We start from the raw sequence: 13,596 nt of genomic DNA, 5'->3' as shown, positions 1-13,596 counted from the left end.
GAGGCTGTAGTTCTGCCCTTGGGGAAGGAAGAGAGCAAGTGGCCCAAGAGGCAGGGCTAGAGAGAAGAGCTTAGAACCCAGTACACTCTGAGGAACTGTTTTGGGCTTTTAACTAGTAGTTGACAGATTAGATCACATTGGAACCACCTGGGCAATTTTGAAAACCACAGATTCCCCACCACTGTCCCCCCCATCCCACTAAAGCAGAATCTCTTGGAGCACATCAGGGCTTCAGGCACCCGTATTTTTGAAAAGCTCCTCAGATGCAGCTAATTTTAGGCACTGAAGGCTAACTCTAATGACAGCCTCCAGGCCTCCTTTTCAGTGTCTTGTGATGTCGAAAAACATTTACTACATTCCTGCCTGAGTCATCCTAAAATCCAGGCTTCCCCTGAGCCATCTGGATATGCAGGTCAAATGAGATGGGTTGGAGGGGAGACAGGGACCATCTACTTGGGGAGGAAAGGAGTGAGGGGAGGGTCAGGCCAAGGGTCCAGACTTTGCCGGGAACAACCCCCTATACAGGACCCGAGGAGGGGCTGAGGCAAGGAAGCCAGATTTTCTGAGTGAAATGGGAGGTTGAGCTCCGACTTGCCTTAGACATTTCTCTTCTAGAGGATTTTTCCCCCCAAAAGTACACCTGGAAACTGTGAGGACATGGAGGGACAGAGCCACAAGGTGTCCCAAGGGTGGACAATGGGTGGCCCAAGGACCAAGTCTGTTTAGAGCTGGCTTCTAACTAGATGTCACAGCGTTGCTGTGATCTGACGCTTTTCTTTACTGGCTTGAATGGGACTTGTGAGGAGTGGGGGGAGGAGCCTCAGAAGCCTGGGTGCAAGAGTAGCCTGTGACCCTGTATCCAAGTGCCCTTCCCTCTCTGGGACTCAGCTTCCCCCTCTGCATAATGAAGAAGGTATTGTGGTGACCCCTAAATATCTTTCTGCTGCAATGTTTTATGACTCTGTAAAGCAGAGGCTCGGGAAAGCTTGACGGTTTACACAAATCTACCCCTTTGGCTAGGGGCTTTTAGTTAGGCCTTAATTTATCATGACGTCAACTCCATTTTACAGATAGAAAAGTAGAGGTATTCAATGATGTGCCTGCATTGAGATTAATCTGCGGGGTCCTGATCCTCATTTGGTCCTCTTTTCAGTAATTGTGCTCACCTCAGCTCTGGAGACCCTCCGACCCCTCTACCTTCCACTCCCCATGGGGGTCCCCCTTTGGGGCTGTCACAGTGCAGCTGCTGTATCTGCAGTGCCCTCTGGAGGACGCAGCTGCCCGGTGCCGCAACGGATGCAGCACGTTCTGGGAACCAGAGATCCCTGCATCTTGCAAAGGATGGAGGAGTGACGAAATGCCCATCTGAATATCGTTGGCGCTCTCCTTGTAAAGAACTGAAATAAATTTCTAGTACTATGGTTCATTCATTCAACTAGTCTGTTGTATGTGCCTGGCCCTGGATTAGGGATAGGGCACACCAGACATGAAAGGTGCCTGCATCAGCTTCAAGGCACTCCCACAAGCCTCCTCCACAGACAGTAGGTCCTCACTGGATCTTGGCCCATGAGAGCAGACTTAGCACCTCCGTGTTATAAATAAAGAGCCTGAGGCTGAGAAGTGAGGCAGTTTCCCCTTGGTCATGCAGCCATCGGCGCCCAGTCCATGTGACTCTGAGTGCAGTGCCCCTCCTACTGCACACACTGGAGAAAGCAAACACCGGGCCTTCCCCTGGAGCAAAGCCTCCCAGCTTCCCACTCCTTGCTGGGAGTGGAGTGTGGAGGGAGATGCTCACACCACCCACTGTCCCTCCCCAAAGCAGAAGGGAATACTATGGCAACGCTGCCCCAAACAGCAACCTTCTTTGACTTCCTGATTATGCATGTCTGAACCTGTTGATGCCATAATTTTCCATAGTGGGGCCTTTAAAAACCTCAAAGATAATAATAACAGCTGCCATTTTATTGTACATCTGATTTGTGCCAGGTCCTTTATTTGTGTTCTCTTGAACCCTCACAACTGTCCCATGAGTCCATCTCACAGATGCAGAAATGCAGTGAGGCTCAGAGAGGACAACTGCCTTACCCAAGGGCATACAGCTAGGATTTCAACCTCAGTCTGGACCAACACCCACATTTTTTCTAATTTACCAGAGTCCCTGGCTTTTCTTTTCCTTTTCATTTGTTTTCTCCTCTGAACTGCCTACCCAGCTCTCTCTCTTGTCCTCCTATCCCCTGTCTTCCAGTTGCTGTGCACAGTAGGGCATGGCCTGACCCACTAACTGAAGCTCTGCAGTGGAGTTTCTCAGTCTTGGGACTATTGACATCTGGGGCCAGATAATTCCCTACTATGCATATGTGGGCAGGGACTGTACTGTACACTATAAGATGTTTCACAGCACCCATGGCTCTATCCATGAGATGCTAGTAGCATCTCACTTTCCAGTGGTGACAATAAAAAATGTCTTCAGACATGGCCAAATGTTCTCTGGGGAAAGGGGGCAAAATAGCTCCCAGGTGAGAGCCACTGCTGTCTAGAAATGAGGGGTCAGGTTCAGGTTGGTTACAGCCTGTCTTCCCCATTAGACTGTAAACAGGTGGAGGGAAGGAAGAGTGAGTTGATTTATTCGCTGCTGTGTTATCCATGCCTAGAACAGTGCCTGGCATGTAGCAAATGCTGCTGAAAGAAGAATAAATGAATGGGATGAATGAATGAGTGAATGGAATGAATGAATGAATAAGTGAATGAAATGAATGAAAGAATGGTCATGAATGGTCTCTGGGAACACGGCATGTTCTGCAATAAGAGCCTGAAGTTTTAGATCCCCGTCCAGATTCTTACCTACCAGCTCTGGGGCAGCAGCCTGGGGCATATCCTTCCCCTCTTTGCGCCTGGGTCCCTTTTGCAATCTCTTAAATGAGGGCTATCGCAGGCCTGGAAGGCCCGGGGCATCCGTAATCTGGGGACTGCCAGAGACGAGGTGGCTGAGGGGGGCTGTTTTCCAGGCCAGGTATTACAGACCTGCCATGTCCTGTGTTTCTCCTTCTTACCCTCGCCCCTCAAGTCAAGTCAATTATAGAGAGACAGGCACCCCGCCCCCACACCCACCAAAATAGTGACCTACAAGGAAGAGGTGGCTCCTTTTTTGAGTGTGTGTCTTAAAAGGAAAAACATGTAACCTCAAAGGTAACCAAATATCCAAATCGTGATGCCCAGCATCACACATCCCAAATCCACCTATTCATGAGTTTAACAAAAAGCTTCTTTAGGATATACTGTAAGGCCATTGAGAGGGAGAGAAGTCACCTCTCACAGGCCTGGCCAGCCCGCAGGGCCCGCCCTCCCAGCGTGTGCACACACACACACACACACACACACACACACTCCTCCCCTTACAAGGAGGCTCTGAGTTTTTAAAAGTAAACTCCACTGTTTCCGTTCTTGCCCTGGATTCAACTTTTGAAAAAAGAAACCGTTTTACGGTGTTCCCTACAAATCCCCCTCTCTGGTCCTCCTCTCGACTGCACTCCCGCTCCTTCTCCAGCCCTCCCCTTGTTCTGCTGGTCTCCCAGTGGCCCTTCTTCAACTGTGCACAGGAGCCCAGACTCCCTCACAGAGGTGGCTGGGTTCTGCTGGATCTGGGGGAAGGGGAGCAGCCACTCCCAAGGCAGCTGTCACAGAAACAGGACTTTCATCCCATTGAACAGGGCTTCCTTAAGTTGTCAGGGCGGCAGCACATTAGGACATGAAGCATGGCCACGAGGCCAGGCTGCAGTGACAGCAAGAGAGGAAAGCTCCTGTTCCCAAGACGTGCTCCCATACTCAGATCCCCTTTCCCAGGGCAGTTGCTGGCCTGTCCCCTCCCCTGCTCTACTTGTAAGCAGACCTGTCCTCCATGCCCTGCTTCCTCTCTGACTCTGGGTCCTCTTCCTTGAACTTGCCTTTCCCCAGCTCCAGTTTCCACCTCAGCTGCCTTGACTCCCCAACATTTGGTGCAGTGGCAGCAAGCGTGCCCCAGCACAAGCCACCTAGCACCACAATACTGGAATTTCTGACACAGAAACATCAGTGGGCTCAATATAGTAACAAATAAATAAATAAATAAAAATGTATATGCAAATATCAAATCTGCATATATTTTCATATATACATTTATATTATAAACACACAAACCCTCATAGAGGGCTTCAAGGTATATAACAGAAACAAAAGTTTCCAGAAATAATACTTACCTTTGCTACATAGGAGGCACTATGAGATTATCTAGCATTTCTTATTTTATTAAGAACTCCACTAGATTGATTTCATAACCTGCAGTTGGAGAAATCCGGTGCTAGATATCCCTGCAGCAGCAGACAGACTGAAAGTGGGACTCTAAGCAGGGTCTCATGGCCTTCCTTTGGCTCAGCTGAGGTCCTCCTAAGGGCCCAATAAGAAGGGCCTTGGGAGGAACCCAGTTCTAGGAGGCATCATTAAAAAATCAATTCACTGGCCGGGCATAGTACTCGTGCCTGTAAACCCAGCAATTTGGGAGGCCGAGGCAGGTGATCACCTGAGGTCAGAAGGTCGAAACCAACCCAGCCAACATGGTAAACCCGTCTCTACTAAAAATAAAAAAGTTAGTCGGGTGTGGTGGCACACACCTGCAACCCCAGCTACTTGGAGACTGAGGCACAAGAATCATTTGAACCTGGGAGGTGGAGGTTGCAGTGAGCTGAGACTGGGCCACTGCACTCCAGCCTGGATGACAGACTGAGACTCCATCTCGGAAAAAAAAAAAAAGATTCACACCAAGAGTTGGAACACACAGTTTCTTACCAAGAGAAAATATTTGAATTTTTTGCTATCCAGAACTTGGGGTTTGTGGTGACCCCAAAGGAGGATTAGGAGTTGTTAGAGGAGATGAATTAAGGTTTGTGGTGATTGCTGAGAGCCAAACAAGGCACCCACTTTATGTCTTTTAATCTTCACAAAAATCCCTTATTGGAGGAGTTTCTCCCCTTTTTAGAGAAGAGGAAATGAAGCCTCCAGGAGGCTGGGTACCCTCATCAAAGTCATGTAACCAGTGAGTGGCTGAGCTGGGATTTGAACCCCGGTCTTCCTTGCATGGCGGGCTGTCCACCGTCCCGGCTCTTGCCCACCATCTCAGGAGGTGAGATCTCTCTTGGAGCTCCCTCTCTAATTGGGGAGGGGGCATAAGAGGAGGAGAATGCGCTGCCTTGGCATGCAGGGATGAGTAGCTGCCTGGGATTGGGGTTATGTGTGAGAGAGATGGGGAGCAGGGACAAGAGGTGTGCCTGGGTGTGAAGAGGACTTCCAAACATTAAACAAAATATTCCCATGTAAGTATGATTTTCACTGAATAGTATAGGAAAAGAAAAACATTCATTTGCTACTAGAATTAAGAATGATAATAGTAATATTAATAATATCGAACAGTTACTGAGTACTTGCCCGCTGCCAGGCACTACGCTCAGCCCTTTGCTTGGGTCACCTCACATCTATTTATTGAGTACTTGCTGTCTGAGCACACAGCGCGGCGCCTAGGTGGCGCTCAGCAGATATTGGAGAATGAATGAAAATACCAGGCACAGCACTAGAAACTACTCATAAGTATATCTAAACTAAACACAACTCAAGGTAACCTGCGGAATTCCAGCACCTCTCTAAGAGATATTTTCTTCCTTTTGACAATTCCTTCTTCTGAAACTTTTTAAGCTGGGGAGATCTATTGTTCTGCAATCTTTCTTTCAGGTTAGAATCTCTCCTCCACACTCCCACTCCGTGCTTCCTCCCCAAGCAAGCCTCGGGGTTTTCTTCCCCAATTGCCTTTCCCTTGGCGGCAGTCTCTCCCTGGATTCTGTGATTGACAAGCCAACCCTCCTACTCCGCATCGTCATAGCACCTCCAATCCCACCTTGCCCAGGACGCAAGGGCAACCTGATTGCTCCTTGAACATGGCAACCCAGGATGAGGAAGAGAGGTAAAGATTAGAACCCAAGACTTCTGGACTCTTAAATCGGGATGAGGGACCGACTATGGCCTCAGAAGACTGAGATTCTAGTTCTGCCCCTGCCCCTGAGTCACAGTGCAAACTTCAGAAATTCATTGCGCTTTTCTGGGTCCACTTGTCCTCCTCTTCACACGAGACTGGTGTGTTTTCAACGTCCAGCGCCCACCTTGCACTGTCAGACACCCACCCACTGCAGCACCCAGGACCCCAAAACACCATGCTAACCCAGTTCTGCTTTGTATTTTTCTCCTGGCAGCCACCCTCAAGAACCGGAATTTACACATCAGTCAAAATGCTGAAACTCCAGCTTCTTAATGGTGAAACCCTAGTAGGATCCCGTCAGAACCCAGCTCATGACTGAAAGGAGGAAAAGTTTGGGTTGGATCCTGTCTCGCAACCAGAGACAAGCCCCCACCCCACAGCCTGCTCTGCCTAGACTGTGGTTCCGTTGACATGATGACAGCCTCTAACTCAGCCCCAGGGCTGGAAAGGGCTCTTGCTCTGCCAGCATTGGCTTCGTTTGCAGAGGAACCCACAGGGGAAAACCGCGGTGGTCGTGTGTCCTCAGCTCCCCTCCCCTTTCTTCCTTGAGAAATGCCCCTTCTTGGTTGGACACCCGGGTGCTCAAGGCACTGCTCTCCTCTCCCCTGCTGGCAGTTCAGTAGCTCTGTCCCAGGTTCCGCCAGTCTCCCTGGGGCATCCTCTCGGCTCTTCAGGCACTCTGGTCCCTGGAGTAAGCCAAGTGGCTAAGGATGGGCTCTCTAGCCTCAGCTTAGGACCCGCGGTGTCCCTGACATACTATCCGTATGATTTCTTTGATTCCTCCAGACCTCACGAACGCCTTCTCCTTCTCAGCTGACAGAGGTCAGGCCAAGGCTCAGGAAGGTGAAGCACATCTTCCAACTCAAAAGTAGCACCACGGGGATTTGAACCCACATTCCCTTGACTCTGAAGCTGCTACTCTGTCAACCATGGGTCCTTCCAGACCCTAGGATTTAAAATCACACGGGGGTTTGGAGTAAAGGCTGCCTTGTTCCTTTATCCTGGAGGACTCGGAGGCAAGTGCCCCTCCTCACGTGTTCCTTTGCCCCATTCACTGAGTCTGCAACCGCCAAAAAGTTCGCTCAACTCCACCGCGGCGGGTGGACGTCGGAAACCCCCGGCACCCACAGCTTCCGGGCGGAGACCGAGGCAGCGCAGCCCCCAGCCCCGACGCGTGCAGCCTCAGCCCCGCTCCCGGCTGGCTGGGCGCCCTAAAAGAGCCTCGCTCTGGAGGGAAGGAGACAGTTACCTTGAAGAGTCGGACGCCCGTCTCCAAGAACTTCAGTCCCACACACCTGGCGAGGCAGCTGGGGGCTCCTGGGGCCCGGAGGCCCGAGTCTCGCTGCGCAGCGAGGGAGACGCTCTGCGCGGGCGCTGCGCACCGCTCCTCCTGCCGGCGTCCTGTCCGCTGGTACCCTCGGGCGGTGGCCGCAGCGGCAACTGCTGGGTTGCGGAGTCCTGGCTGGCCGAGGGAAGGGACACTGAAAGGTGCCGGGAGCCCCCTGGCACCCGCGTCAGATGCCGGCCGGCGAGGGTGCGGAGAGAGAGAGACCTTGAGCAGCGCTGCGCGCGTCCTCAGCTCTGAGAGCCCCCTCTGGAGCGGCGGGGAGGTAGGTGGGCGGGCGGGCGGGCATGGCGCGCGGTGACACATACATAGGGACGGGCAGGGGAGGGGGGGCCGTGAGGGGTGGGGGGCAGGAGGGGGCGAGCGCGAAGGGAAACCCCACCCCCGGGGACCGAGGGGCGGCCGGCAGGGGGAGGGGGAGGCAGAGGCGTCTGGAGCGCGCTGAACCCTGGCTCCGGATAGGCGCGCGGAAGGGGAAGCCGCCCTGCGCTCAGGGCGTGAGAGGAACGCTCCCCGCGGCGGCGCGGACCCGGCGCTCCGGGGCCGGCGGGAGGAAGGTGGCGCGAGGAGGACTGGAGGGCCGGCGTCTGCATTGCGGTCGGCAGCTCCGCAGTCGGAGGGGCCCGGAGGACTGCACCTTCAGAGCAATCCTGAGCGCCCGGGCTCTGGGGCCGCCGCGGCCTGACGGGGCTCCCGGGCGCTGGGCTGGGGTCTGCAGCTGAGGCTGGGCACGACGCGATCAAGGGAGGGTGCGGCCCCCTACTCTCGGCCTCGATTTGGAAGGACCCTCACCGAGGAGCTGGCTGAAAGTTTGGTGGTGGGGTACACCGGGATGGCAGGGGTGGTGGAGAAGGGAGGTAAGACGGCAGCTGGGAGGTAGGTGCACGGGAAGTTGCGAGCCTCTGGGTCTTCAAAGTCCCCAGAAGAGACCAAGGACATCTCATGGGGCAGGAATTCTCCAGTGCCTCTACAGCACTCTTTAATACTGTTTCCGGCAAAACGAGTAAAAGAACTAGCAGCTTTTCATCCCTCCCGTGAGCCCGTTGTGTAACATACATTAATATTTCATTTAATTTTTCCAAAGAGCCCAACAAGGTAAATATGACAACTCCCCACCTGCCCCCACCAAAGATGTGAAAACCGAGGCTCAGAAAGTGGTGGGTCTGAGTTCAAGTCCAAGGTCTTGCTGAGCCACGGGACTTTCGGGGGGACTCAAGCTGGCTAGTGACCTTCAGAGTTCTTATGGACAAGCTGGTGGTGCTTCACACCAAGATGCGGTGGCCACAGTCAGGATGGTGGTGGAAGCTTCCTGACCCTCTAATTGGGCAAGGACTGAATGAAGAAGAGGAAGAAGTAGAATCTTTGGGGGCTGCCCACGACAGAGATAATAGACCACACTTTAATCAGTTTCTTGATGAAAAGGAATTGAAGTGCCTCGGTTTCCCCAGGGCCACTCCACTGGAACTGCGCCTGGGGGCACGACTGGCCCTGGCCTAGCACATGCTCTGTGAGCCCCCTGTTTCCCCCCTGTCCAGGGCAGTGAAGCCCTGTAGGAGGGGTGCAGTGCCCACTTGACCCACCTACGTCTCAGAGCAATGGCTACAGTGTTCCCATGCTTAGCCATTCTTGATTTCACCCTTTTTCTACCTGAGCCTCTTGAGCCATGTCTGTAAATCTTGAAGCATTCAGGGCATGACTTCTCTGAGTGAGGTTTGTAAGTTTCGGAGCATTTAGGGAACAGACAAAGTGCTGGTGACCGATGCCCCTCAGGGGATGATAGTGGCTTCTCTCTCAGATAAAGAAATGAGATGAAATCTTAGTAGTTGCTGGCCTCAATGCCTGGACCGGGGAAATGACCCTTCTGGGTAACAACCAATCCCTGAAATTCCAACAAGATCATGGATTCTCATGCCTGTATTTACCTGATGCCTTGGGTGAGAACAAATTGCTCTCAATTGTAAAATGGGGTCATGTCGACATGCATCCTAGGGCAGGTGCGGTTAATGAAGAACAATTCAAGTCAAGGGCAAATATTAATTAGGCAATTTATCTGTGTATTGAAGGGAACAAATGTTTATTGATCATTTGGTTTTGTAATGAGTCTAAGAAACATATATTGGGCACCTATTATGTGTCAGATACTGCTTGGCATAGCAGCCTCTCAGATGGATGTCATTCCCATTTACATACTAAGAAACCAAGACTCAGAGGCCACCAAGGTAGTGAATGGGACTGGAGTGCAGGCTGGCATGACTTCACACCCCCTACCCCTAAAGGATACAGAAAACCCAGAATGATGGCAGCATGTTTGGACACTTTAAAGACCATATTCCGAGAATCAAAGGACATGAGTGTCAGAAGGCCCTTGGTGCCTTAGATAGGCTCCTCATGCCCAACTCAGGAGCTCTGTTCCAGTGTAGGATTTCTGAAGCTGGTCATCCCTCCTCTGTAGAATACTTCACGGTTGCCTAATCCGTGGGTGCCTTTTCCAGGCCACCCAATCCAATCTGCTGGGGATTTCTAACCCCTTGCTGCTCAGAGTATGGTTTGTAGACAGGCAGTGTCACCTGGGAGCTTATTCTGAATGCAGAATGCCAGGTTCCCTAGACCTACTGCCTCAGAATCTGCATTTTTACAAGATCCTTCCCATGGCGTGTATGCCTACTGAAGTTTGAGACGCACTGTGCTAAGATAATTCAGCAAGTTCTGCTCATCCAATCACAAAATCACAAAATAAGAGAACCTCAGAGCTGGGAAGAGCTCTTTCTTGGAGAACTTTAAGGGCAACTCTCCATGGAGTATGTCAGTCCTGTCCATGATGTTCCTCTGAAGTAGGACATCAGACATGGCTTGGCCATGAGTTTGACTCCCTGATCTAGAGCAGAGCACTGGAGACAGCCCTCCTGGAATGAATCACATAGTTCTATATTCTAGTTATTATGGCTGTGTAACAAATCACCCCAAAACTGAGGGGCTTAGAACAATAGTCATTTAATTTGACTTATGGTTTCTATGGATCAGGAATTTGGGAGAAACCTGCCAGGCAGTTCTGGCTTGGACCAGCTCATGAAGTTGTAGTCAGATGGCAGCTACAGCTGCAGTCAGCTGAAGGCTTGACTGGGGGTTGAGGATCCATGTCCAAGGTGGGTCACTCACGTGATTGGTGAGTTGGCACTGGCTGCTGGCCAGTGGGCTCATTTCATCTCCACAGGGCCTCCCAATGGAGCTGCTTGAGTGTCCTCTTGACATAGCAGCTGGTTTCCACCACAGTATGTGACACAGTGAGTGCAGTGCTTCTGTGTCATAGCTTTGGAAGTCACACTTCTGTATTCTATTGGTCACACAGGGCTAGCCCTGAATTAGAGTGGGAGGGGGCATACAGGGTGTGCCTGGGGGCATCTTGAAGGCTGGCTTCTATACTCCATTAAACTAACTCATAGCGCATGGCCAGTCTCCCAGCTCATCTGACTGTATTACCACAGAGTGCTTGTTTCTGTCCTGTACATGGGGGTGCCATGAAGGTACCTTGCTAAGTCCCAATATAAGGTGTTTGCAGAATTCCTCTGAAGCATTCATTTCAGACTCTTTTACAAGTGAGTGGCCCCATTCTGCTCTCTAGAGCAACAGTCTGTGCCATTTCAACAGGACAGCCTCCAGTTAGTGCAGGAGTGCTCTCACATCACCCTTCATGGTCTCCTCAGTTTCCCAAGGGAGAGTGCTTCTGGAGTTCACTTCTGGATTCCTCACTCTCTGCGAACCTTGTTTGTGGATGCCCCTCACAAATGCAATGCCCAGCGTTGGATGCATAAGCCCAGCTGCGGACTGATCAGAGGGGAACCAGGACAACTCTCTTCTCTCACCATTTGGACATTCTGCTCCCACTGGTGTGGCCAAAGATCGTTGAGTTTCAGAACTACATCCCGCTGTTGCTTGAAATTTAATCTTGCGGGCAATTAAAACTAAACTGGCACCCACGAAAAGGATTCCTGTGTATCTCAAGCAACAGAGAGTTGTGTAGCAAGGAGATTCCCTGTGTAATCAGGGGCATTGGGTGTGAATCCCAGCTCTGGTATGTGAACCTTGGGCGAATTTCTTAACCTCTCTGGATTTTGGTTTCACATCTGTAAAATGGAGCTATCTCATGAAATTGTTGTGAGAATTAAAGTAAGATATGGAATGTCAGCACCTAACGACTGATCTGGCTCAAGGTGCAAGGATGTTTAATTTTCTTCCCTTCCCCCAACCCCCGCAATTTGGTGTGCCTTGAGTAAGTACATTCCCTCCTGTGTGCTGTTTTCTGTGTTTGTAAAAGGAACTAAAAATACCCATCTCATAGAAGCGGGGCAATGATGAATATTATATGTAATATGTGTAGAGAACGTTGTGATCCTTTTTGGAAGCAAAGGGCCATAGAAGCATGATATAGAAAAGCCTTCTTATAGCAGAATTGGGCCAGGGAGTGGAGTCTACTGAGAACTAGTGGAACATTTGAAAAGTGCTGTTTTATTACTTTAACACTGTACAAGTGGCAGAGTAGGAGGGAAATGTTCTATAAAGAACATGGAGAAAGTCAGTGAAACCCTCACAAGCCTCCACGGGTCTGTGTGGAATAATGACGTACAGTAACGGGAAAGCGCTGTGTCACCAAAGACGTAGAGATTGAAGGGCACGTTTAAGGAAACTCATTTCTTAAAGCTTCAGTTTCCATTTTTTTTTTCTGAATTCACAGCATATTCTTATTTTTAGTAAAACCCTTCCATCTATATAAGAGAAAATTATGGCAAGTGTTTTACTCATTACTCATTAGTTTTTTTTTTTTTAATCATTGAGAATACTCAGTGAGTGATGCTGAGTGGAATGTTACTGTATCACCATCATCATCAGCATCCCCCCACCATCATCACCATCATCATCAAAAACAACTTTTTCCAAGCAAGTTCCAAGCAACTTGTTCCAGAGTAAGAAGAGAAGTAGGAGGATTTGGGCTTTGTACCTCCTGGCAGCCCCAGCCCCTGAGGCTTGTGTGATCCTGCTCCCCTTCTCTCCCCGACCCTGAACCCTAAGGGGCTCCCACACTTGAGACTGGAGCTGGCTCTTCTCTATTCTTTCCCTTATTACAGCCATCAGGGTCTTTCAGGACTGGCTTCTCAACCTTTGTCACATTGGGCTTGATATTTTTATTTTCTTTCAGTGGTAAATAGTAGATTGTTCAGAAAAATTATTGTCCCAGATTTTCACACAGTGATGGTATAGATACAGAATGCACACTTATAAAATAAGCAAAAATGATGTCTCATGAACTTTTGCTAGAGTTGAAATAGAAGAGGTGCAGGCAGCAACTCCAGAGCTTAAAAATGATCTGCTAAGACATGGGCATGACTTTTTCCCACAAAGCTTGCACGCATTTGATATTACAGTGCCAGGAATAGTCTTCCTGACATTTTAGTGGTTGTTAGTGCTGTATTTGTTTGTTTGGTTTTTAGTGCATATTCTTTTAAGGAGAGAAAATAAAAAATAGGTAAGAAAAAAATCAATATTTAGCTGGGTTACCTTTTATTCTTAGGACATTTACAGGTTAGCATTACAGTCTTAAAATAGTCATGTACCAAATCCATCATCAAAAGGCATTTCCAAAATGCTGAGAGTATTCTGTCTAGTCTCAAATTCTCAAGTTTGAAAAAGTGGAATGTCAGTTCCTCCATGAGCTCACACAGCCTCATCATTACTGCCATATTTATTTACTTATTTATTGTAGTAAAATATACATAACATAAAATTCATCATTTAAACCATTTTAAGAGCATAGTCAGGGCCATTAGGTACATTTACATTGTTGTAGAGCCATCACTACTATCCATCTCCAAAACTTTTCTCCTCTTCACTGAAAACTATGTACCCATTTAATAATAATTCCTAATTCCCCTTACCCTCTGCCCCTAGCAGCCACCACTGTAAGTTCTGTCTCTGAATTTAACTACTGTCGGTACCTTATGTAAGTGGAATCGCACCAACTTTGTCTTTTCATGATTGGCTTATTCGCTTAGCATCATGTCTTCCAGGTTCAGCCATATTACAGCGCAGGTCAGGATTTTCTTCCTTTTAGGGTAACACTTATTGAGCTCGCCTTGTGCTATGCGCTTCAGCGGACCTCACAATCACCTGATGAGGTAGGGATTCTCATCAGCTCCATTTCACA

The 13,596-nt window shown here is 49.7% G+C and overlaps 1 protein-coding gene across 4 annotated transcripts in view; it reads right to left on the bottom strand.

Annotated features, from left to right (window-relative positions):
• Positions 1–7,679, bottom strand: part of ACAN (aggrecan) — a 72,197-nt gene extending 64,518 nt beyond the window's left edge. For all 4 annotated transcript variants that reach the window (XM_035303749.3, XM_035303750.3, XM_035303751.3 and 1 more), the window contains exon 1: positions 7,305–7,679. The gene's annotated coding sequence lies outside the window, so the exon portion shown is untranslated. The remainder of the gene's footprint in view (positions 1–7,304) is intronic.
• Positions 7,680–13,596: the final 5,917 nt, after the last annotated feature.

The sequence above is a fragment of the Callithrix jacchus genome, chromosome 6, assembly GCF_049354715.1.
Source record: "Callithrix jacchus isolate 240 chromosome 6, calJac240_pri, whole genome shotgun sequence".
Taxonomy (NCBI): Eukaryota; Metazoa; Chordata; class Mammalia; order Primates; family Cebidae; genus Callithrix; species Callithrix jacchus.
This window is presented reverse-complemented; position numbering and strand designations above follow the sequence as displayed.